The sequence below is a fragment of the Callithrix jacchus genome, chromosome 11 (genome assembly GCF_049354715.1).
Source record: "Callithrix jacchus isolate 240 chromosome 11, calJac240_pri, whole genome shotgun sequence".
Lineage (NCBI taxonomy): Eukaryota > Metazoa > Chordata > Mammalia > Primates > Cebidae > Callithrix > Callithrix jacchus.
In genome coordinates, this window is record NC_133512.1 from 40777914 (window position 1) to 40804069 (window position 26156).

Below are 26156 nucleotides of genomic sequence, written 5' to 3' on the forward strand. Positions count from 1 at the left end.
CGAGATTGCGCCACTGTACTCCAGCCTGTGATCGAGAAACACTCCATCTCAAAAACTACAAAAACACAAAACTGAAAAAGCGCATTCCTACCGTTTTCCTTAAAAATGTAACTTTTTCAGTAGAATGCCAATACATACAATTATTTCAGCTAAAATTAAACATTAAAGAAAGAAATGGTACTCTTACAGCTGTGCATCCAGTTCCTACTTCACCAAGCACTGCTCCAGCCCTCGCCCATAGCCTGTAAGAGTTCATTCTCCTCTGCCATAAAAGTGTGGGGAAAAAAGAAATGTGAAAATGCTGCTTTAGAGGCATTTGTTCATCCTCCACTCATTTTCATCAAACATTATTTGAGCATCAACACTGTCCTAGGTATTGTGCTAGTCACTTGGTGTACCAAGGTAACCATCTTGAGCTTAAGAGCACACTTCTGCAGAGATCAGTTTCAATGTTGTGCACATTATTTCAAGGTGTTTCATAACTGTGTATCATACAAAGCTGCAGGCTGAATAATTAGTGGGAAGGCATATACCCTTGAATGAGAAGAGACTGTTTTAAAGTCTTTTCTCTGCTACTTAGGACTAGGCAAAGCTGCTTTCCACTATGACTTAGTTTTGGCATCTGTAAAAGGGAAATAATTGATTTGGAATCTATGCAGATTCCATAATATAATAATTGCTAACATTTATTGAAGTCTTACTATATTTCAGATACTAAGTATTTCATGTTATAAATGGCATAATCCTCAAAAAGGCACTCTAAGACATTTTCCCCGTTTTATAGAAGGGTAAACTGAAGCTGAGATGTTAAGCGCATTTTCCCATCTTACACAAGATGCATTTCAGGTATGTGCCCAGGTAGTCTGGCTCAAGACCCCAAGTTCTAGCCTCTTTGGTCTAGTTGTTCCCTGGCACAGCCTTGGTACTTGGTCTAGGGAGGGCAGGGTATATATTCTGTAGGGCCCAGTGCAAAATGAAAATGTGGGGGCCTCTTTTTCAAAAAAACAAGAGAAAATGGCCTTAAAAGTAGTAAAACAAAACTTGCTACCCTGCCTCTCTCTCAACTGATCATGGTATTTTAAATTTGACATTTAATGTTGCCTTCTTTTGACCCTCCCAGGCGCCAGAGCACATGGACAGAGCACAAGCTGCTGAGGTCCGCTTCCCACTGGCTCTGTGGGCGGTGGTCAATCCCAGTTTCTCACAGACCACAGCTTCAATCCCCGGTCATGGCAATGCCTGAATAGAATGAACTTGGTAGCAGGATCAGAGTGGACAAGAGGCTGCCACTAGCAGAGTCATTGCCCAGCCCACGGCGGTACCGTCAAGGCCATGTCCTTCCTTGAGACACGTGTTCGGGAGGGAGTTGGGGACCATGGATGCGTCTGACCCGGGTCCTCCCTGCGCAGGGACCTGTAGAGTGGAATGCGGGCCTCTCTGTCGGTACACTTGACTCAGTGGCCCCCATTGGAGGGTGGCAGCGGGGGCTGGGCAGGGAGCCAGGTGTGGGAAACTGGATCGAGTTGGTGTCAGGGGCCGAGGAGGCTAACTGAGCACCCATCTCCGAGGGGTGTGGAGGTACCAGAGGCAGGACTGCATGCGAGCTGAGACTCCAAATCCCCTACATACCTTCCAAGCTGAACTTACTAAGAAATTCAAGACAGTGATTGAGAAGTTTAATAACCTAGTGCAGGGCCCTTTTGAGGAAGGGCCCTTTGCGACTTCACTGGTCACATGCCCTGAAGCCTGCCCTGGGTTTAGGAATGAAGCCTTTTTGCTCCCCCGCAAACACGAAAAAGGACTGTAGGTCTCTTGGGTGTAGGGCTGTCGTTTTTAAACAGGTGTTGAGGATTTCCTCATTGTTCTTGCATGGGTAATGAAAAACAACTGCTTTGGACCAAGACAACATTGCAAATCAATATGTTCTCTTGTTCTTTAAGTTTTTGTTCATTTGTTTGTCTGTTTTTGGTGATGAGCAGTAATTACAACGTGCTATGCAAAGACTGAGGAACTGTTCTCTCCTTCTGGATCCTTTAGGACTTTTTTTTTTTGAGGACTCCCTGTAGACTTAAATCTCATATGCCCACAGGATCAACATGGTCTAATTCCAGAGAAATGACATGGATTTCTACTAAGAGAGACCACACTTACATTTGATGTGGATATATAATGTTTTCCACATGTGACCACAAAACAACCCAAACCTTCCATTATGGGAAACATGATTACGATTTAAAAAACAACCCAGAGCAAACAGCAGTTGATGGGGATAAATAAAACTCTGATTGGTGAGTTCTCTCTGCCTCTGAGGCTTCCACTGAAAAATTAATTCAATTTTAGAAGCCCCTTGAAGATGCTGGCTGAGAATTATACCATATATCACCTTGCTCTGCTTTTCTTCACCTGAGTACATTCTGTTTGGCATTTCTTGAAGTCAGAGCAATGTTATGCTCTTGTGTCTTTTCAAGGGTATGTGGCTGTGCAGTAGATGACAGTTATGGATTCTAGTTTCTTTTATACGCTTCATTATGAACAGAGTAAAGAAAAACTAGAATAGTAAGTCCCTTACTAATCCATGCAGTACTTTTAAAACTGGAGTATCTTGAAATTGCTAGGATACCAAATAGATTTCTGGTTGGAGATGCTGAATGGCACTAATAATGGTACTCTCAGAGACAATAAATAAGGACAAGCATCCCACTCTCAGGAACTTCTAGAATTTAGTAGAGATGATTTTCTAAGACATTTTTTTTTTCTTCATGAAGGAAGGGACAAAGTAGAGTGCTTCTCTTCTGCTATTTGAGATTGGGAGTCTGGCGTGTCAGAGAAGAGTAAGTGCTTTGTTTGTTTTAATCTTATTTCCCTTCTTTTATTCTCAGAGTAGGTTTATTTCATGATTTTTAAAAAATTGTTCTTTTATTTTTCTCCATATTACTGGTGGTCATATGATTTACTGTATACTCACCTGGTTATTAGTCATTGTCTGTCACCCTCAGTAAAATATGTTTCTTAATGGCGGGAACCATGCGTTTTACTCTCTCCACACCCAGCACTTTGGCTTTACCCAGTGACTAGCAGATAGTGATAATGATAGTTGACAATCGCTAATATTTACTAAATATTTACCATGTGCCTGACAATGTTCTAAAGGACTTGACATTAATATTACTTGATCCTCACAACAGCTCTTTGGAGATGTCATAATTTATCTCCATTTTATAAATGACAAAACTGAAGCTTAGAAATATCAAGCAAATTTCCCAAAAGTCACCCGATGGGAATGCAGGAGAGGCATGATTCAAACCTAGGCACCTAACCATTAAGTTGTGAGGTTGCTCAATGGGAACAGGAACCTGGACCGTTGTGTTTCCTGCTGTGCCCCACACCCACAAACACACACAAAGCTCCCACTGAATATTTTTGGCATAGATGAAAGTTCAGCCCGAAGGGTGGTGTTCCTGGCAGAAGGGGTAATGGCTACGAAGGACAGAGAAAACGCGGAGGCAAGTTCTTGGGACTGAGCAGCGGGTGGCATCTGTTCCAAGGTCATGTGGAGGCTGCTCTCTCCCTCATGCCTGTGCATCCCCTTCATCTTTCCACCCTTCCCTCACCTACATGTGTACTGTTGAGGGCAAGGGCTCCTCAGGGTTTAAAGAAGACAGCTCTGGGAGAAGCTTCCAAGGCAGATCTGCCCATACATCCAAGCAACACATCCCTTTGATGTGCAGCTGAGTCAGTGGTGTTGGCGGAGCCAGCCCATCCCCTGCTCAGCTGTCAGTGTCCTGGATCTCATCACAGGCTCCCACAAGTTGTTTAGTCCAAGAAGCGTGTGGACTCCATTGAATCATGTTGCATTAATTTGATGTCTTTCATAAGTAGCTCTCTCTGGGGGCAAGCTGTTGATGCCCCTTCTCTTGTCACACAAAATGCTCTGAGATGTGTGTGTGTGTGTGTGTGCGTGCACATGTGCACGTGTGTGCATGTGTCTGTTCAATGACAGTGGCTGTACCCAGTGACAGTGGCTGGACCCAGAAAGCATTTCTTCAGCTTTTAAAAATTAATTATAAGACTTTCAATTTATTTTGTTCTCTCTTGTTGTCATAGAGGTAGTAAATTGTAAGAGTCCAGGGGCAGGTTTGGAAAAGAACAATACTTCTGTGTGTGTGTGTACACACACACCTGGGTAGGAGGGAACCGGCAGACAGGAGGTGGAGGTGCATTACAAGGCCAAGTTTCAAGTATCAAAACACAAAGGTGTTGCTTCAACTGGGACTGTTTAGCTTTGCAGCCCATTAACACACACAGTAGGGGATCGTTGCACTTTGCATGCTTGGAGGTAACATATACCACTCCTACTTGAACTCAAAGGCTGCATTGGAAATGAGGTTGCTAACCACAGATGAGGGAAAGCCTTTCAACTAAGAAGGAAATAAAAGAGGCCTTTATTTGTGGGCACTTGACAAGCTGAATCCTGCTTCTGTTACTAGGGAATGGTTTTAGGATCAAAGTATGATATAAACCCATAAAAGCTGAACAAAGAAATATAATTGCTGCTTACTAATCCAGTTCCAATAAATATAAAGGATGCCTCAGGGCTATTTCATACTTCCATACAACAAAGGACGTATGTAATAGTATAAAACTCATTTGGCAGCTAAATATTTCTTATCACATATTCTCATATGAGAGTTTGTAAGCTTTTACTTTGTTTAATACATTGAATAAGGAAATGCCATTCATGCTTTTTTAGTTTATATCAGTGTTTTTGTTTTTTAAGCTATTTTTCTATTTTTACTTCTAAAGTTTTGGTGTCTTGGTAGAAGTTTCTTGGGAAGATGGTCACAGCAAGCAGGTCGCTTTTGCTTGGTGATCACTGCACACCCTCTCTTCGCACTACAAAATCTCATCAGCATTTTAAAATCTTGAAAACTGATGTTAAATAAAGAGTAATGATAACAAATGATGGATTATCTCCACAGTAACTATTGTTACATGCTAAAAGTGAGTTATAATAATCTTTGTTTGGGAAAAATCTCCTTCTAGATTATTACTGAGAACATGGTAGTTAATTTAGTTGTTTTCTAATACTGAAGAAAAAAGGCAAAGATCTCTCTCCTCTTGGAGTCTACATTATTTTTGGAGGAAAGACCATTAACAATAGCATAATAAATAAGTCAAATATATAACAAGTTAGAAGGTTATACATGCTGTGGATAAAGAAAAGGAGACTAGGGAAAGAGAAGATATAGGCAATTTATAATATGATGGTCAGGTTAGGCCTCATTGAGAAGATGACGTGATTAAACAATTGAAACAGGCAAGAGAGTTGGATGTATGGGTACCTGGGGAAAGAGGATTTCAGCAAACGGTGAAAGCCAATGCAAGGCCAGTGTGTGAACACACCTGGCATATGTGAGGAACAGTCAAGAAACTTGTGAGATGCGGTTGCAAGCAAGTGAGTAGTGAGATTTGAAGTCACAGCAAAGGGGAGTCTTGGGATCTTTTAGGTCTCATAAGGATTTTTTTACTATTATACTTTAAGTTCTGGCGTACATGTGCAGAATCTGCAAGTTTGTTACACAGGTATACATATGTCATGGTGATTTGCTGCACCCATCAACCTGTCATCTACATTAGGTATTTTTCCTAATGCTATCCCTTTCCTAGCCTCCGACCCCCCTGACAAGTCCTGGTGCGTGATATTCCCCTCCCTGTGTCCATGTGTTCTCATTGTTCAACTCCTGCTTATGAGTGAGAACATGTGGTGTTTGGTTTTCTGTTGTTGTGTTAGTTTGCTGAGAATGATGGTTTCTAACTTTATCAATGAACCTGCAAAGGACATGAATTCATCCTTTTTTATGGCAGCATAATATTGCATGGTGTATATGTGCCACATTTTCTTTATCTAATCTATCGTAGATGGGCATTTGGGTTGGTTCCAAGTCTTTGCCATTGTGAACGGTGCTGCAATAAACATACGTGTTCATGTGTCTTTGTAGTAGAATGATTTATAATCCTTTGAGTATATACCCAGTAATGGGATTGCTGGGTCAAATGGAATTTTTATTTCTAGGTCCTTGAGGAATCGCCACACTGCCTTCCACAATGGTTGAACTAATTTACACTCCTACCAACAGTGTAAAAGTGTTCCTATTTCTACATATCCTCTCCAGTATCTGTTGTTTTCTGACTTTTTAATGATTACCATTCTAACTGGCATGAGATTGTATCTCAGTGTGGTTTTGATGTGCATTTCTTTAATGACCAGTGATGATGAGCTTTCTTTCATATGTTTGTTGGTTGCATAAATGTCTTCTTTTGAGAAGTGTCTATTCATGTCCTTCACCCACTTTTTGATGAGGTTGGTTTTTTTTTTTTTGTACATTTGTTTAAGTTCTTTGTAGATTCTGGATATTAGCCCTTTGTTGGATGGGTAGATTGTAAAAATTTTCTCCCATTCTGTAGGTTGCCTATTCATTCTGATGATAGTGTTTTTTGCTGTGCAGAAGCTCTTCATTTTAATTAGGTCCCGTGTGTCAATTTTGGCTTTTGTTGCCAATGCTTTTGATGTTATAATCATGAAGTCTTTTTCGATCCCTGTGTCCTGAGGTTTTCTTCTAGGGTTTTTATGGTGTTAGGTCTTATGTTTAAATCTTTATTCCATCTTGAGTTAATTTGTGTTCTACATAAGGTGTAAGGAAGGGGTCCAATTTCGGTTTTCTGCATATGGCTAGCCAGTTTTCCCAACACCATTTATTAACCAGGGAATCCTTTCCCCATTGCTTGTTTTTGTCAGGTTGTCAAAAATCTGATGGTTGTAGATGTGTGGTGTTATTTCTGAGGCCTCTGTGCTGTTTCATTGGTCTATATATCTGTTTTGGTCACAGTACCATGCTGTTTTGGTTACTGGATCCTTGTAGTATAGTTTAAAGTCAGGTAGTATGATGCCTCCAGCTTTCTTCTTTTTGCTTAAGATTGTTTTGGCTATATGGGCTCTTTTTTGGTTCAATTTTTCTAATTCTGTGAAGAAAGTCAATGGTAGCTTTATGGAGATAGCATTAAATCTATAAATTACTTTGGGCAGTATGGCCATTTTCATGATACTGATTCTTCCTATCCATGAGCATGGAATGCTTTTCCATTTGTTTGTGTCATCTCTTATTTCCTTTAGCAGTGGTTTGTGGTTCTTGAAAAGGTCCTTTACATCCCTTGTAAGTTGTATTCCTAGGTATTTTATTCTCTTGTAGCAATTGTGAATGGGAGTTCACTCATGATTTGGCTCTCTATTTGTCTATTATTGGTGTATAGGAATGCTTGTGATTTTTGCACATTGATTTTGTATCCTGAGACTTTGCTGAAGTTGTTTATCATCTTAAGGAGATTTGGGGCTGAGATGATGGGGTTTTCTAAATATACAATCATGTCATCTGCAAACAGAGATAAACTGACTTCCTCTCTTTCTACCTGAATACACTTTATTTCTTTCTCTTGCCTGATTGCCCTGACCAGAGCTTCCAATACTATGTTGAATAGGAGTGGTGAGAGAGAGCATCCTTGTCTTGTGCCAGTTTTCAAAGGTAATGCTTCCAGTTTTTGCCCATTCAGTATGATATTGGCTGTGGGTTTGTCATAAATAGCTCTTATTTTGAGATATGTTTCATCAATACCTAGCTTATTGAGAGTTTTTAGCATGAAGGGATGTTGAATTTTATTGAAGGACTTTTCTGCATCTATTGAGATAATCGTGTGATTTTTGTCATTGTTTCTATTTATGTGATGGATTATGTTTAGAGATTTATGGATTATGTTTATGTGTATGTTGAACCAGCCTTACATCCCAGTGGTAAAGCTGGCTTGATTGTGGTATATAAGCATTTTGATGTACTGCTGGATTTGGTTTGCTAGTATTTTACTGAGGATTTTTGCATTGATGTTCATCAGGGATATTGGCCTGAAATTTTCTTTTTTGGTTGTATCTCTGACAGATTTTGGTATCAGGATGATGCTGGCCTCATAAAATGAGTTAGGGAAGCATTCCTCGTTTTCTATTGTTTGGAACAGTTTCAGAAGGAACGGTACCAGCTCCTCTTTGTACCTATGGTAGAATTCAGCTGTGAATGGTAGAATTCAGTTGTGAATCCACTGGTTGTGAACTTTTTTTTCCTTTACTCTGAAAAGGAGGGACCCATTGCATGGTTTTGAACTGAAAGATGACTTAATCAGATTTGTTTAAATGCATAGGTCTCTGTGCTCTGGAAAGGTAATAGTTGAAGTAAGGAAACATGTTAGAAGGCTATCGCTATAATTTACATGCCTTAGTTATCTAGTGCTGGTGACAAGTTACCTCAAACTTTTCGATACATATTCAAACAACAAACATTTATTATCTTATGGTTTGTGCATCAAGAATTTGGGCAAGGTTTAATTGGGTGCTCTGGTGCAGGGTCTTTTGCAAATTCCAATCAAGGTGTCAGCCAAGGCTGCTGTTGTCTCAAGGCTTAATCAGGGCAATATCCACTTTTATGCTTACCCATATGGAAGCCAGTTCCTTGTGGGTTGTTGGACTGAGGACTTTAGGTTCTTTTCTGGATATTAATCAGAGACCACTATTAGTTTCTGACCAAATGTGCCTCTCCATAGGGTAGCTTACAACATGCAGCTTATTTCAGGAGATGAAGCAAGCAAGCAGCAAGCAAACAGTAAAAGCCAGAGGGCCATGGTCTGTCAAAGCCCATTCAGAAGTGATATCCCAGTAGCTTTGCCATATTCCACTTGTTAGAAACAAGTTATTAAGTTCAGCACATACTCAAGGGGAAGGAATTGTACAAGGGTGTGAATACCAGAAGGTGGGAGTCAATGCAAGCCACTTTAAAAGCTATATCTACTAAAAATACAAAAAAAAGTTAGCTAGGTATGGTGGTGCATGCCTGTAATCCCAGCTACTTGGGAGGTTGAGGCAGGAGAATCGCTTGAGCTGGGAGGAGGAGGTTTCAATGAGCCAAGATTGCACCATTGCACTTCAGCCTGGGTGACAGAGCAAGACTCTGTTTCAAAAAACAAACAAACAAAAAACCCCAAAAGCTGTCTAACATGCTTTGCAAGAGACAATGCTAGAGTGGAGGTGGTGAGAGGTGATGACAAAATACATGAAAAATCTTGGAATTGTAATCCATGATCTACCTTTCTGTAGGTGACTTCAGGTACCTTGTGTAATACTTCTGAGGTTCATGTTTCTACTTATTATTATTCCGAGATGGAGTTTTACTCTTGTTGCCCAGGCTGGAGTGCAATGGCATGATTACAGCTCACTGCAACCTCCGCCTCCCAGGTTTAAGCAATTCTCCTGCCTTAATCTCCTGAGTAGCTGGGATTACAGGCATGTGCCACTATGCCTGGATAATTTTTGTAGTTTTGGTAAAGATGAGGTTTCACTATGTTGGCCAGGCTGTTCTTGAACTCCTGACCTCACATGATCCACCTGCCTTGGCCTCCCAGAGTGTTGGGATTACAGGCACATGTTTCTACTTTTAATTCAAAGTCTATTCATGTCTACTCTACCAGTAGCTTAAACTTAGTTTAAGTAACTAGCCAAAGTGTATGTAGCTAGTCAATGATGGTAATAAGGTAATTAGTACTTAAACCCTGGTAGTCTGACTCTACTACCTACTATTATTAATCTCAGAGGACACCAGAAAAGATAAAAATGTCTGAAACTGTTCAAAAAAATGCAAAGTGCTATGTAGTGCAAGTCAATCATGCTCAACACTGAGGACACAAGACTATAAATGCTTAGTTTTAAAGGATGTTCATTCCAAAGGATACTGGTGTCAATTTTCCTGTGTGGAGGAAAATTGAGCAATGTTGGGCAAAAGATGGAGCTCTTCTGTCTTTCCATGTGGTGGAAGAAGAAACGAATTCCTGCCTTTATGCAGCATGGCAGCACTCAGTTGCTACTTGGAATAAAGTCACATGGATTTTGACCTAGAGTTCAATCACATGGGCTGGAGAAGAAAGGTTGGTTTGGGAACAGATGGATAATTTGACTTACATGGAGCTGGTTCGGATTTTAACCAAGAAGGCATGTGGCTATGACAGGGTCAGAGTGGCCTCACAGAACCCTAGAGTGGAATGAGTCCTGGATCTGAGTGAAATTCACTAGGGCCTAGGGAATTCAGGGCAGAATATTAGGGGTCAGGCCAGGCCAAATAGTAGCGAGTGAGTAGAAGCAGATATCGCACTAGTAGAACAGAATAAGGCAAAAGTCTCGGTGATACTTGGCTAATGTTGACAGTTATAGCCCTTCTAATATTAATACAGAAATTGCAGCTGTCTTATGTGTAGTTGTGTGTGGTGGCTCTATTTCCCTCCTTTTATTTTATAGCATCTGTATTATGACATTTTAAAGGAGTTTCTTGGTACCATATAGTTGAATTTTGCTTTTTTATCTAGCCTGGCAATCTCTGCCTTTTACCTGGAGTGCTTAGATTATTTATATTTAATGTAAATGGTGGCACGATTGGTTTTAAATATAGTATTATGGTACTTGGTTTTTATTTGCACCATTTGCTCATTTCCCTTTCTTCCTGTCTTCTTTTGGATTAATTGAGCACTTTTTAGTATTTAGTTTTATCTTCACTGCTGGCTTATTAGCTACACTCTTTGTTTTATATTTTTGGAAATTATTCTAGGGCTTAAAATATGCAACTTAACTCACCACAGTCAACTTTCAAATAATATTATAGAGCTTCATGCATAATGTATACATCTTTCAACTCTATACTTTGATTTTCCTCTTTCATCCTTGATGCTATTGTCATACATTTAATCTCTACATATATTAAAGACTCTACATACACTTATTGTTTATGTTTGAATAGTCAATTATCTTTAAATAAAGTAAAAAGTGAGAAAAAAAGAGTTTTTTAATTTACCCATATATTTACTATTTCTGTCACTCTTTTTTCCTTTGTGTGAGTTGAAATTTCCTTGTAGTATAATATTCCTTCTGCCTAAAGAAGATTCTTTAATGTTTCTTACAATTCAGGTTAGGTGTTGAATATTGTTAGTTTTCATGTTTCTCAAAAAAACCATCATTTTGCTTTCATTTCTAAAAAATATTATCACTAAGTATAGAATTCTATATTGGCATTTGTTTATTCTTTTTTATTGTAAAAACCACATATCATAAAAGTTACCATCTTAACCTTTTTAAAGTATGGAATTTATTTTTAAGGGTATAGTGTAATAGTTTTAAGTATATTTACATTATTGTAAAACAGATTTCCAGAATCTCTTTATCTTGCAGAGCTGAAATGCTATACTCATTAAACAACTTTCCTCTTTATGCTCCATGCAGCCTCTGGTAATCACCATTTTATTTTTTATTGCTATGAATTTGACTATTTTGTAAACTTCATATAAGTGGAATCATGCAGTGTTTGTCATTTTGTGGCTTATGTATGTCACTTAGCATAATATTCTCCAGGTTCATCCATGTTGCAATATGCAATAAGACTTCCTCCCTTTTAAAAGCTGCATGGTATTTCATTTTACATATATATCACATTTTATTTATTCACTCATCTGTCAATAGACACTCGGGTTGCTTCTACCTTTCGGTTACCGTGATTAGTGTTGTTATGAACAAGTGTATGCAAATATCTCTTTGAAACCATGCTTTCAATTCTTGTGTATATATACACCTAGAAATGGGATTGCTGGACTGTATGGTAGTTCTATTTTTAATTTTCTGAGGAACTGCCGTACTGTTCCATAGCTATTGCACCATTATATAATCCTACCAGTAGTGCACAAAGTTTTTAACTTCTTGACATTCCTGCCAACATCTGTTATTTTGTTTTCTTGTTTTTGTTTTCACAGTAGCCATCCTGATGGCTTTGAGATGATATGTCAGTGTGGTTTTGATTAGCATTTCTCTGCTGATCAGTGATGTTGAATATTTTTCCATATGCTTGGCTGGTCATTTGTGTATTATCTTTGGATAAATGTCTACTCAAGTCCTTTGCCCATTTTTAATTGGGTTATTGATTTTTTTTTTTTTTTTTTTTGCTGTTGAGTTGTAAGAGTTCTTTATTTTTTAATTTTCTAAATATTTATTTATTTATTTTTTATTTCTGCACTTTTGAAGGCTGCAAGAGTTCTTTATGTATTCTGGATATTGACTCTTTATCGGATATATGATTAGCAAATATTTTTCCTATTCCGTAGGTTGCCTTTTTAATCTGATTGTGTCCTCTGAGGAACAAACGTTTTCTGGCTCGATGTAGTCTCATTTGTCTATTTTGGCTTTTGTTCTCTGAGAACATTTATTTATTCTTCAGTACTTTAAGATGCTCTTCTTTTATCCTCTGGCTTGCATAGCTTTTTTAAAATTTTTATGGGTTAATAGTAGGTATACATAATTATGGGGTACATGAGATGTTTTGAAGCAGGCATGCAATATGTAATGATTACATAGTGAAAAATGGGGCAACATCCCCTCTTGGTGTTTATCCTTGGTGTTGCAAACAATCCAGTCATATACTTTTAGTTATTTTTAAATATACAATTAAATTATTGTTGACTATAGTCACCCTGTTGTGCTATCAGATACTAGGTCTGATTCATTTTTACCAGTTTTGTACCTACTAACTATCCCCTGTGTTTCACTCAGGCCCCCACTACCCTTCCCAGCCTCTGGTGACCATCCTTCTACTCTCCATCTCCATGAATTCAATTGTTTTGATTCTTAGATCCCACAAATAAGTGAGAACAGGACTTGCATGTTTTCTGAAGAAAAGTAAGAAAAGCCTGTGGAATTTTTATCTTTGTTTCTCTGTATTTAATGTGTTTTCTTTCCTCAGGCTGTTTTTTAAAGATTTTCTCTTTATTACTGGCTTTAAGCAATTTGGTTATATTGTTCTGTAGTGTTTTATGTTTTTGTATTTTTCTTGCTTGGGGTTTGCTGAGCCTCTTTGTGCATTTATAGCTTTCAATTTTGGAATGTTTTTAATCATTATTTCTTCAAAATTTCTTTCTTTTCACTTTTTTCTCCTTTTCAAACTCCAATTTTATTTGTGTTAAAGTTTTTAATATTATTCCAGAGGTCCCTGAGCTCTGTAAATTTTTTTTCAGTAATTTTTCTCTATGCTTCATTTTGTATAATTTCCACTGCTGTCTTTGAATTCACTAATCTTTTCTCCTGCAGTTTCTAATCTGTTATTGATTCCATCTAGTGATATTTTAACCTCAGATATAATGTTTTTCATCTATATTTCTATTGACTGATTTTTTTTTCTTGGTTATGGCCCCTATTTTTTTGCTGCTTCTCTTATCTAGTTGTTTTTGTTTAGAGTATGTGCTAGATAAGATTTATCTGAATCTTTTAAAAAGAGTTTTTAGGGGCATATCTGGAGTAGTCGTTATACTAGGGCTAATTTAAAATCACTTTTTAGGTTGGACCTTCTGTGGTCTTCATTGGCTGCTACATGTATCCCATGAGGGATTTGGATTCTCACTGGCGGAAACTGAACTATTCTGGCCTTCTGTGAGCTCTAGGAATTCTTTGGCTTATAACTCCTCAGTACATTTTCTTTTCTCAGAAGTCATTCTTTGCCCTACTTTAGGGTGTTTCGCACTCTGCAAGTACATATTGATATTCAGACATAGATTCTAGAGTTCCCCTATGGTGGTTTCTAGAATTCTTTCTCTGTACCAGCTCCAGTTTTTTGGGGTATCCTGGCATGTAAGTTAAGGCCACCTTACCTTCCTGAACCTCATCTTTGACTCCTCCACTCAGTGAGATTGCAGTTTGGGTTTCCCCTCCTTGCTCAGCAGTTCAGAAATTGCCTCTAGGCAAAGAGACTGGGCAATCATAGGACTCTATTTCCTTTCTCTCTGAGATCACACTTCTCTGTTGCCTGTTGTCTAATGTCTGAAAATAGTTATTTCCTGTATTTTGTTCTGCTTCTTAGTTGTTTACAGAGGAACGATAACTTCAGATCTTGTAGCCAGAAGTGGTTTTTCCCTAACTGTATTGAAAACTCTCTTATGTAGATTTATGCACACCTAGAATAGAGCCTAGTAATGGAAAACACTTAATAAAGGATTTTTGAAAGAACTGAATTAATGAATGAAGCATGGAATTATATTGAGCCACATGAAATTGACAATTATTGATAATTTTAACCCATATAATTAATATGGTTCAATTTTATACCTTGGCTAATTTGGATTAGCTAAAGAAAGCAGACTCAAGTAAAGGCAGTTATACCTTGAGAGTAAGATCTCAGCCAAGGATGGATCCTTAGTTTTTTAAATGATGTCTGGTACTGTGCATCTGGCAATCTTAGAACACTTCTGTTGAATTTATTTTTCTAGCGGAGCATGGTAGTACTATCTCTGTGGGCTTTGGGTTTTTAGATCAAACTATTTTCTTTCGAGAGGAAGACTCTTTCTGTGATTGGGTTTACAGTTTATTCAAAGAGTATATCCCTGTTCCTTGTAGGCTCAATTGAGTTATGTCCCAGGGCAAGGGGTTTTTAAGAGGAGACTTCAACTTTATCCTCATCAGGGTGATGAAGCACAGTGACACAATCTTTGTGACCTGGGCTGCGGATCTTTTAGTAGGATAGTGGTGGAATTCTTTTTAAGGAAAACAGTGTCATTAAGAACCTAGGCATGTTATTGGTTGTTGAGTTTGAGGTTGTAGTGGCTAGGAAAGTCAGAGAATTTGATGACCTATGATACGGGGTGAATCAGACTGTATTATTGTCTCACTGTTAAATGCATGAAATGGAGAATGAAGCTTAATAAATATCTCAGCAAAAGATGATTGAGGAAAAGGCCAAAGTTGCTGTATTCACAGATAATTACCAGTTGTGGTTTTAGTTTCACTATTTCATAATATTGTACAGTAAAAAACACATACATTTAGAAGAAAAGTGTTTTATAGGTAACCAGATTGCAATGAATTTCACTTAGAGCACAGGATACTAGTTTGTGATAATTATTGTTAGCTTCCTGCAAATTATTAATGAGCTGACACATGGCCCAGTGGGTTTGGCATCCTTGCTTCTCAGAGTGCAAATTGCCCTTAAATGTTGTGAGCAGTGTTCACCATATAAGAATGGATAGATAGTTGTTATGGCCTGAATTCTGTATCCCTGAAATACATATATTGAAGTCCTAACCCATAGTTCTTCCAAATGTGACCTTTCTTAGAGGTAAAGTCCTTACAGAGGTAATCAAGTTAAACTGAGGTCATTAGGGCAGGCCCTAATCCATTACTACCAGTGTCTGATAAACAGGAGGAACTAACTCTGTCAATGCCTTATTTCTGACTTCTAGCCTCCAGAGTGCTGTGAGACCATGAATTTCTGCTGTTTAAGCCACCCAGTTTTGATACTTTGTTACAGCAGCCACAGTGAATTAATAGAAGGCTCTTTGCTGAACTACATAACATAAACTGACTTGGTAGGAGAAAGAAACGTGTTAGGAACACTGGGCCACCAGGGAAGTCCTTGAAGCTGTGAGACTATTAGATAGGGTGGGCAATCAGTTCTTATCTTTATCCATTTTGTGGGTAGACACAAACACCATCCAGCTGAGCAGAATGGGGCAAGGCAGCCAAAGTCTTCCTAAGGAGATTTTACCCAGCACTTATCTGAGTGAGACAAGCTTAGGAGAAGTTGAATTTCCTATGTGAGTTGTAAGGAGATGTTATGCCTTCAGAAGAGATTATTTGAGGTGCATAGATGGTTTGGAAGAAAAACACATAAACGCTAACTTTTGCCATTGGCATTTAAAGAAAGTTAATAATCTGCGACAGTTATTTTATACTGCACTGCTTTGAAAGATTATGAGATATAAAGAATATGTATGAATCTTAGTATTTTAGTTCATGTTTAGTACTGCTGAAGGTCTGCCTTATTTCTCCCTCTGCCTCTCTCTCTCTCTCTGTGAATTATGTGGGTGACAGTGCACATTTTTTGATCCTCAACTCATCCTATTACCTATTTGTTCTTCTGTTCATATTTTAAAAATGTTGCTGCAGTTAATATGGCTACTGTTGTACAAAACAAAGGACGTCCAAATGTTACCTCCCAAGCAAAGAGATCTTATTAATGGTGGAAATAAAAAGTCCCAAGACACTCACTGAGTGAGTGAGGCTGCAAGAGGGGCCCCAGGCCCGTCAGCAATCTGCTGTCATCGATGCCTTTCCAGGTTCTCGGACCAGTGTATAATTTAAAATGCAGTTGGCCTGTGCTTCTTGACTTGATTACAATAGTTCCCAGCCTGTGAGGCGTTAAGCCAAAGTGGTTTTCCTTAATTTTCCTTCTCCCTGAAGAGTTTAGGCTTGCTGTTTCAAAGAAAGCTAGATACCACAGCCAGCCAACTATTTGGTGAGAAGTTTCTCCTCGGGGAGAGAGCTGTTTGCTGCAATTCCAGGCTTTCAAATGTCAAACGTTACTCATTCTCGCTTTGGCTCTTGTAAGTATGTGCAGTCCTTTTTATTTTAATTTGAGAGTGTTTGCTTCCACTGGTAGCTCAGGGAACTTTTACTTGCCGTTTGAAATCTAACCCTGGAACACAAAAAGTATGACTAATCCTACTTACTGGAATTTCAGTGTTTTCATCAAGGCCGCAGTTTCCATTTCCAATTTTATATAATAAGGGCAAAATACCAACTGGCAAACACATTCCTTTTTTTTTGTTTGGTTGCTGTACATTGAACTATCTACTGTGTTATAATAAAAAGCGATGTTTCATAACTGTGATTTTTGCATTTGAGACAAAACAGTTTCAAGGGTATTTTAAGAGCGAATAGTTCATGATATGAGTCCCCAGCTAATATATTTACTCAAAGAAGCCTCAACATTTCAGCTGCTTTTCATCTTCTCTATGGCAAAGATACTAGGTTATCTCTAGGCAAGAAAAAACGGTTAATACACTGGAGTATAGCCAATGGAAAGATTTTAGAACAATATGCAAATACTCATGTCATAACGCTGACTTAGTTAAGCAATCCTTGTGATGACCATTGGAAAGATGAGAATATCAGCTAACCCAAACCAAGTTTTGTCTTCTTTCATAGGAATCCTTTATCATTTCCTTATGTCTTAGAGCTCCAAATATGGATTTCTGAAATGCTGTTGGGAAGATCTCATATGAGGAAGTTTCAGTGGAATTGGGTTGAGATTTACTGACGAGGCAGTTCTTCAAAGACAGTATATAAAATAGCTTAAAGGGAATATAGGTACTAATTTGCAGTGACCTAAAATGAGATTTCCAATCCTTTCTGCTTTTAGCAGTCACCTGGAGATGTGAAAAATGTACATCTCCAGGTCCCATTTTCAGAGTTTCCAATTCAGTGGGTCAGTGTGTCTATCTTTGCTTCCAGATTATTCTGGGTGCTGTCAGGACTGGGAATCTCTGGTCCCAGTTGTCAGTTTGTAACTATATCCACAAAGAAATTATTCTGAATTATTGGCTCTGTAGGAACTGCTGAACTGGGCTTGCAAAGAAAAACTTTTTGCTTTTTGCTTTAATCTATAGATCACCCTAAATCCCCTGTTTTTCGTAGGGCTCCTTTCACTCCTCCTGGTCTGATATACTTGTGGGTCAGTAGTAAGCACTCAGCTGGAACGACTATGTCCTGGCCCTGGGTGGATGTCAGAAACACCTGTGGGAGCTACTTGAAACTAGGTTTTTTCCAGACTTCCTGAATCACAGTCTTAGGGAGGGATCCAGAGACTCATTCTTCTGTAAGCCTCATAGTTGATTGTGAAAAGCAGCTAATTTTAAAATTCTGAATTATACTAATGGGGAAGATTATTGATTGACTGGCATTGGATACTAATTGAAGCTGAAGGGCTTACAGAGAAATCACATTAATTTGATTAAGATGATTAGAACTATTCATTTCACTATTCTATGATTTAGGCTCCAGGTTTGATCAACAGATATTTGGTAATGGTTGTATGATTATTACCAGAGGGGCAGAACTCTTTACCATTTTAAGTATATAAAAAGCTTTCAGATACAGCTTAAGGTGAATCTTTAAGGCAAATATTTCCTTAGAACCTGAATAGGGAGTGGAGTCGGGGGCACACCATTATAAGTGAAAAGGACAAAATGAATGAAGTGATTCGGATGGGAACTAGAATTCTGTGCTAGTAAGACAATGTGTTAATGGACATATTGTCACTTCCTTATGTCTTAGAGCTCCAAATATGGATTTCTGGGAAGAAATGCTGTTGGGAAGAACTCGTATGAGGAAGCTCTAGTGGAATTGAGTTGAGACTTACTGAGCAGGCAGTTCTTTTAAGGCAAGATCTGAGTAGCTTAAAGGGAATATTGATATTAATTGACCAAAAAAGAGATTTCTAAACCCAGAAGACAACATGGTGGGAAATAACGGAATATAAAATTGTACGAAGTGGACTGGTATCTTGGAGGTGGCTTGAAGTTGCAAGAAATTAGGAACCATTACGGCATTTTGTTGTGTCAATGTACAGGTGTAAAGTGAAAGCATTTTCTCTTGGTAGGGTAGGCAGAAGTTCAGAGGCGGGGCCATGGCAGTAATGCAGAGTAAGGAGATGAAACTTGGTTTAGCATAGTGCTGGGGGATTGGAGCAGGATAGACCTGACAAACATGTATGGAAGTCGTCTAAGTAAGAATTATTTTATTTGCAGATTATACATTTTCTGCTTAAGAAAAAATTATTTTCATGCAGAAGAGGGTATAAAATATCTCTTCAGCTGCATAATAACTTATTTGGTCAAAGTGGCTTCTTGTTAATTGGTCAGCAAAAACATTCAGAATCAACATAATTAATATATTTGGTTATGTTCATGGTTGAAACTTAATATGAGGGCAGAGTCAGTCTAGTTTGTTGTTTGTGTAGCAAGCAGACAGACATTCAGGTATTAGGGTGTTGTGAATAAGCAGGTAAGACAAATCAGAATAATTAACTGTAAATCTGTCTAAACAGTCTTTTCATCTCAGTATGTGTAACATTTGCAGTTTTAAAACAGTGACATTAAAAGACAAATATTTTGAAATTTTCCTCGTTTCCTCCAATCATGCCCTTAATATCGTTCAACATCCATTTCAAAAACTGCTTTGTGGGCAAATATTTCCTTAGATGTTCCTTTACATGCTTTATCTTCCATCTGATGGCTCCAATTGTTCCTCCTCTCCCTTCTCTCATTCCCAGAATCTTGATGCCAAAGGACTCAAGTCAGCAGAGGTCTTTGGTCCAAGGCAACAGATGGCCTCTGTAAAAATCAGAAGACTGTCTCTGCTGCCAGAGCAATGTAAGGGAGACTCAGACTAGCTGAGGTGGACTCCTGGAATCTGGGGATCTGCGGGGGAGCAGAATGGGGAGCAATGAGAGTCAGAAAAGACATGGAAGGATCTGCTTTAAGATGGGGATATATCAGGCCCCAAGGTTGTAAAACAACTTAAAAGTAGGAAAGCAACTAACTCAAAGGGATCTTTTTTCTGTTCAGTTCTATAATATTCACCAGCAGGCACCGGGAAAATAGCACTGAACAGAGCTGGACACAGCCTTTGCTCTTACAGAGCCATGCCTCAAAATAAGCTCCATTTATGAGGAAAAATATAGGGATTATAGAATATATACCAACCCTTTATGCTCTTTGACCCTATGCCAGTTTTATGGGAATAACTTGAGCCTTGCCACAAAACACAGCTTTCACATTTTACTAGATTCAATATCGTGTTTCTTCATGTCTGTAAACACAAAAATGAAATTGAAAGGTGGACAGATCTGAACATCACAGATTTGGGATGCTGTGCTGGCTCTTATGGCTGAAGTGAAGAGCTATATGATGGCTTAATTTTTTTTTTTAACAGTCTAAGGGCTTTTTCTCAGAAGACCAGTTCAATTTCTCATGCACTTTTTTGTTTCTCTTAGGAAATTCCTAGAGATTGCAATGTTATTAAGCTCATGATACTTTTCCTTTTGAAATTTTATTTTATCCTTTAATATTTTACTGTATCAGTATACCACAGTTTTTAAAAACCCATTCTGTTGATAGATATTTAGATTATCTCCAGTTTTATGTTCTGACAGACATAATCTCAAGAATTTCTTAATTGTTATCTAATAAAAGGTTAAAGAATGGCCTCAATTATTACTATGAACAATAGCAGGAGAAATATAATTTGTCCATCATGCTGTCAAATACAGTAATGCCAATATAAATTTCCTTAATGAACAATGAACACTTCTATTCAGTTACAAAAATTCTTTGACTAAGTGGCAGCTGGAGATTGGACTTTGTGTTAATACTTAGGTTAATTGCATCTCATGTTAATATGTCATAGTGGGTGCAATTAAATAGAATTATAACTTGTCCATGTTATAATTCCTTTTGCCTTTCTAATTCCTTGGTGAACTCCTATAACTTAACTCCTCTTTCGATTTTAGCTGTCTGCCCCTTCACAGGGGACAGAAGATTAGGAGACTCTCCTTTATAGCTTAGATTACTTTGACAGAGAAATACTAGACATCACCTTACTTTCAGCATCATAATCCCTTTTATTTTTTTGGAGATAGAGTTTTGGTCTTGTTGCCCAGGTTGGAGTGCAATGGCACAATCTTGGCTCCCTGCAATTTCCATCTCCGGGTTCAAGTGATTCTCCTGCCTCAGCCTCCCGAGCAACTGGAATTACAGGCCTGCCACCACGCCCAGCTAATTTTTGTATTTTTAGAAGAAACAGACTTTCACCATGTTGGCCAGGCTGGTCTCAAACTCCTGACCTCAGGTGATCCACCCACGTTGGCCTCCCAAAGTACGGGGATTATAAGCACCCAAGCATCATCCCTTTTTGAAGATAAAACCACTGTGTATGTCAACAGATTGCTAGAAGATTCATTCCCATGGTGGTCCTTCTAACACCATACCTTGGCCACACCCTCAACTGGAATTCAAACTCGAGGTTAGAAGGAAGATGCTCTTCACCAGCCCTTAAAGATTTCTAATCTAAAATTATAGCAGTCATCCCTTAAATATGAAGAATAAGCTCAATAAATACTTTGATATTTTTGAAAAAGTGACCGATTTTCAGCATTAAAAATTCTCTGACGTATAAGCATATCCTAAAAGAATATCATATATTTTGTCCTTTTCTTGCTAAATGGAATGTTTAAAAGCTGGATAACACTGCATTTGAACGTTAATTAATGTTTTGGGTTCAGTTTCATAGCTCAGCATCTGAGTTCACTTGAGGTATAGTTTGCTTATTTTTAAAGCTATATAGTCCCTAGTTTGAAAGATAACTTTAAAGATTGATTCTTGACACAGTTAAATTCTCTTTCTTCTTTCTCCTGGGCAGTGTTTTTTAACATCAGATACTGTTCTTAAAAAAAAAAAAATCCAGTGCCAGAAACTCCCAGCAGATGTCATTGTAAGGCAGATTTGTCTAGCAAGGCTTTTCCAGAATAATGAATAGAATTGTTGTATATAATAGTGGTATGTGTATTGGATACTGGATTTAATTCATTCTAGTCTCATCAAGGTGGGATTTGTTATAAAGAGGTGAAGAGATTCCTGGGATTCTTGCCTGTCCTTTTATAATGTGAGAGCACTGCTTTTCTTCAGTGTAAGTTAGAGAAGAGAGAACAACAGCCTTTTACCCAGGCATTTCCTGGGCTACTTTACCTGGGGCTACCAGCTTAGCACAAGGCATGGCTGTGTTCTGCATGGAGCAAAGGAGCTGTGGGGAGGAGACAGTTGCTTAGACATATAATATAGTAAGAGTGGGAGTAGCAATTTCGAATGTGGGAGCTTCACTAATTCTAGACTCCACACTCTTAGTCCTGAGGGGAAAATACAAATGGACATGCAAATATGTGACCCACTAGAGCACATGCCTGGTGCTTATCTAAAACAAAAAGGTGAGTTATGTTGGAACTGCCTAACTGATTTCATGGATATCAAATTCAAGTGGAAAAAACTGTTTTTTTTTCAGGGAAGATCATGACACATTGGCTTATTTACTATAAATGTAAATGAAAGTCAGAGTTTTTTTTTCAGGGAAGATCATGACACATTGGCTTATTTACTATAAATGTAAATGAAAGTCAATCTAAATTCTCCTTTGTTTCTGTGTGTGTGTGTGTGTGTGTGTATATATATATATATATATATATATATATATATATGGTGATACATGTTGGTTACCTATGAAGATCTCATTCTGTTACTCTTTAATACTGTAAGAGCTCGTTTGTCACTTACCATTTTTACATTGCTTGATTAGACTTTTAAAACTAAACTCCTTTGACAAAGCCCCCTCTAAAAAGCCAGAACTGTACCTCGTATGGTATAATATTAACTGAAATGCAGATTGCTTAGAAAATGTTAATATAATGTGTTTTGAAATCAGCTACTTTTATAAAACCACAGGCATCAGGTAAAAGAAGCAAACTACATCAAAGATGGAAGGGAGAAAGTGTGAGGAAATAATAAAAGATAATGGACTTGGATATGGATTTGGATATTCCAACTGAGTGTCTCCACTTAACTGACGTCACAGACGAACCAATTTTTTTTCTTATAAATATACTATCTGATGTCTATATCATCCTAAGAGTAAGCTATCAGGATCCTCACAGTTTCCCTCCCCCAATAGACTTGTATGCCCACCAAGGGCCAGGTGTGTTTGTCCCAGTCCTGTTTTTGCCACCTACACTTGCCATTGAGTTAAAGTGGGTAATTGCAATATTATGTAAACCAGTGAACTATGACTGCAAAATAAAAGGGGATTTTTATTTCTCGAAAAACTAATTATATAGAATGCTCAGAAAGACTTGATAAGGAGAAATTACTAGACTTGCTATTAAATTTGGATGTGGCTGAAACAAATATAAGAGGTTGGAGGGAAAACTGAAAATCTTGAAGGCATGTATTCTAAAATTTCTTCAGAATTATCTGTGGGTTCTTGCTCTACTTAAAGGGAAGCAGGGATTTGGAGAGAATACCTTGTGAATGTGGATTATTCAGGAAAGATGATGTGGATTTCTAATAAGATAATGTGTCTCCTTAAAAAAAGAAGATCCTCTATATTAAAAGATTGGTAAATACATGTTTATTTTCAGGTTTTAAATTACAATATTTGATTTAAAATACCCTCTACTTTCTTCAGCTTTTTCAACTAACTGACCAACTATTGACAATTGGTCTTACAGATGAAAGTTACCACTCTGATTTTAAAAACAATTTTTTTTTTTTTTTTAAATTTTTTATTGGATTATAGGTTTTGGGGTACATGAGCAGAGCATGCAAGACAGTTGCGTAGGTACACACATGGCAGTGTGCTTTGCTTTTCTTCTCCCCTTCACCCACATTTGGCATTTCTCCCCAGGCTATCCCTCCCCACCTCCCCCTCCCACTGGCCCTCCCCTTTTCCCCCCAATAGACCCCAGTGTTTAGTACTCCCCTTTCTGTGTCCATGTGTTCTCATTTTTCATCACCCACCTATGAGTGAGAATATGCGGTGTTTCATTTTCTGTTCTTGTGTCAGTTTGCTGAGGATGATGTTTTCCAGATTCATCCATGTCCCTACAAACGACACGAACTCATCATTTCTGATTGCTGCATAATATTCCATGGTGTATATGTGCCACATTTTTCCAATCCAGTCTATTATCAATGGGCATTTGGGTTGATTCCAGGTCTTTGCTATTGTAAACAGTGCTGCAATGAACATTCGTGTACATGTGTCCTTATAGTAGAACGATTTATAGTCTTTTGGATATATACCCAGTAATGGGATTGCTGGGTCAAATGGAATTTCTATTTCTAAGGCCTTGAGGAATCGCCACACTGTCTTCCACAATGGTTGAACTAATTTACACTCCCACCAACAGTGTAAAAGTGTTCCTTTTTCTCCACATCCTCTCCAGCATCTGTTGTCTCCAGATTTTTTAATGATCGCCATTCTAACTGGCGTGAGATGGTATCTCAATGTGGTTTTGATTTGCATCTCTCTGATGACCAGTGACGATGAGCATTTTTTCATATGATTGTTGGCCTCATATATGTCTTCTTTCGTAAAGTATCTGTTCATATCCTTTGCCCACTTTTGAATGGGCTTGTAAAAACAATTTTTAACTCTAGGCTATGTGTATTAGTTTGTTTTCATGCTTCTGGTGAAGATATACCCAAGACTAGGCAATTTGCAAAAGAGATTTAATGGACTTACAGTTTCATGTGGCCAGAGAGACCTCACAATCACGGTGGAGGGCAGAAGTCACATCTCACATAGCGGCAGACAAGAGAAAAGAGCTTGTGTAGGGAGACTCCCATTGTGAAACCATCAGATGTCATGAGATTTATTCACTGTCACAAGAACAGCACAGGAAAGACCTGCCCCTGTGATTCAGTTACCTCCTACTGGGTCCTTCCCACAACATGTGAGAATTCAAGATGAGATTTGGGTGGGGATATAGCCAAACCATAACATTCTGCCTTGGCCCCTTCCAAATCTCAAGTGCTCACATTTCAAAACCAGTAAGGCCTTCCCAATAGTCCCCCAAAGTCTTAGCTCATTTCAGCATTACTCAAAAGTCCACAGTCCAAAGTCTCATTCAAGACAAGGGAAGTCACTTCCACCTATGGGCCTGTAAAATCAAAAGCAATTCAGTTACTTCCTAGGTACAGGCATTGGGTAGATACAGCTGTTCCAAAGCTCCAAATTGATTTCTTTTGACTCCATGTCTCATGTCCAGGTCACACTGATGCAAGAGGTGGGCTCCCATGGCCATGGGCATCTCCACCCCTGTGGCTTTGCAGGGTATACACTCCCTCCTGGCTGCTTTCATAGGCTTGTGTTGAGTGTCTGTGGCTTTTTTAGGTGCATAGTGCAAGCTGTCAGGGGATCTACTCTTCTGGAGTCTGGAGGATGATGACCCTCTTCTGACAGCTCCACTAGATAGTGTGCCAGTGGGGACTCTGTGAGATCTGTGACCTCACATGTCCCTTCTGCACTGCCCTAGTAGAAGTTCTCTATGAGGTCCCCACCCCTGCAGCAAACTTCTGCTTGGGCATTAAGGCATTTCCATATACCCTCTGAAATCTAGGCAGAGGTTAGGTTCCTTAAACTTCAATTCTTGACTTCTGTACACTTGTAGGCTCAATACCAGTTGGAAGCTGCTCAGGCTTGGGGCTTGCACCCTCTAAGGCCATGGCCAAGCTCAGCATTGTCCCCTTTCAGCCATGGCTGGAACAGCTGGGAAACAGGGCACCAAGTTCCTAGGTTGAACACAGCATGGGGACCCTGGGCCTGGCCCACGAAACCATTTTTTCCTCCTAAACCTCTAGGTGTGTGATGGGAGGGGTTGCAACAAAGGTCTCCGACAGGACCTGGAGACATTTTTTCTGTAGTCTTTGTGGTTAACATTTAGCTTCTTGTTACTTTCGGAAATTTCTGTAGCCAGCTTGAATTTCTCCTCAGAAAATGGGATTTTCTTTTCTATTGCATTATCAGGCTGCAAATTTTCCAAACTTTTATTCTGTTTACCTTTTAAAACTGAATCCCTTTAACAGTACCCAAGTTACCTCTTGAATGCTTTGATGCTTAGCAATTTCATCGGCCAGATACCTAAATCATCTCTATCAAGTTCAAAGTTCCACAGATCTCCAGGGCAGGGGCAAAACGCCACCAGTCGCTTTGCTAAAACACAGCAAGAGTCACCTTTGCTCCAGTTCCCAATAAGTTCCTCATCTCCATCTGAGACCATGTCAGCCTGGATGTCATTGTCCATATCATTATCAGCAGTTTGGCTAAAGCCTTTAAACAAGTCTCTAGGGAGTTCCAAACTTTTCTTAAATTTTCCTGTCTTCTTCTGAGCCCTGCAAACTGTTCCAACCTCTCCGTCACCCAGTTCCAAAGTTGCTTCCACATTTTTGGGTATCTTTTCAGCAGCGCCTCACTCCACTGGTACCAATTTACTGTATTAGTCCATTTTCACACCCCTGATAAAGACATATTCAAGACTGGGCAATTTACAAAAGAAAGACCTTTAATGGACTTACAGTTCCATGTGGCTGGGGAGGCCTCATAATTATGGCAGAATGTGAAAGGCACATCTCACATGGCGGCAGACAAGAGAATAGAGCTT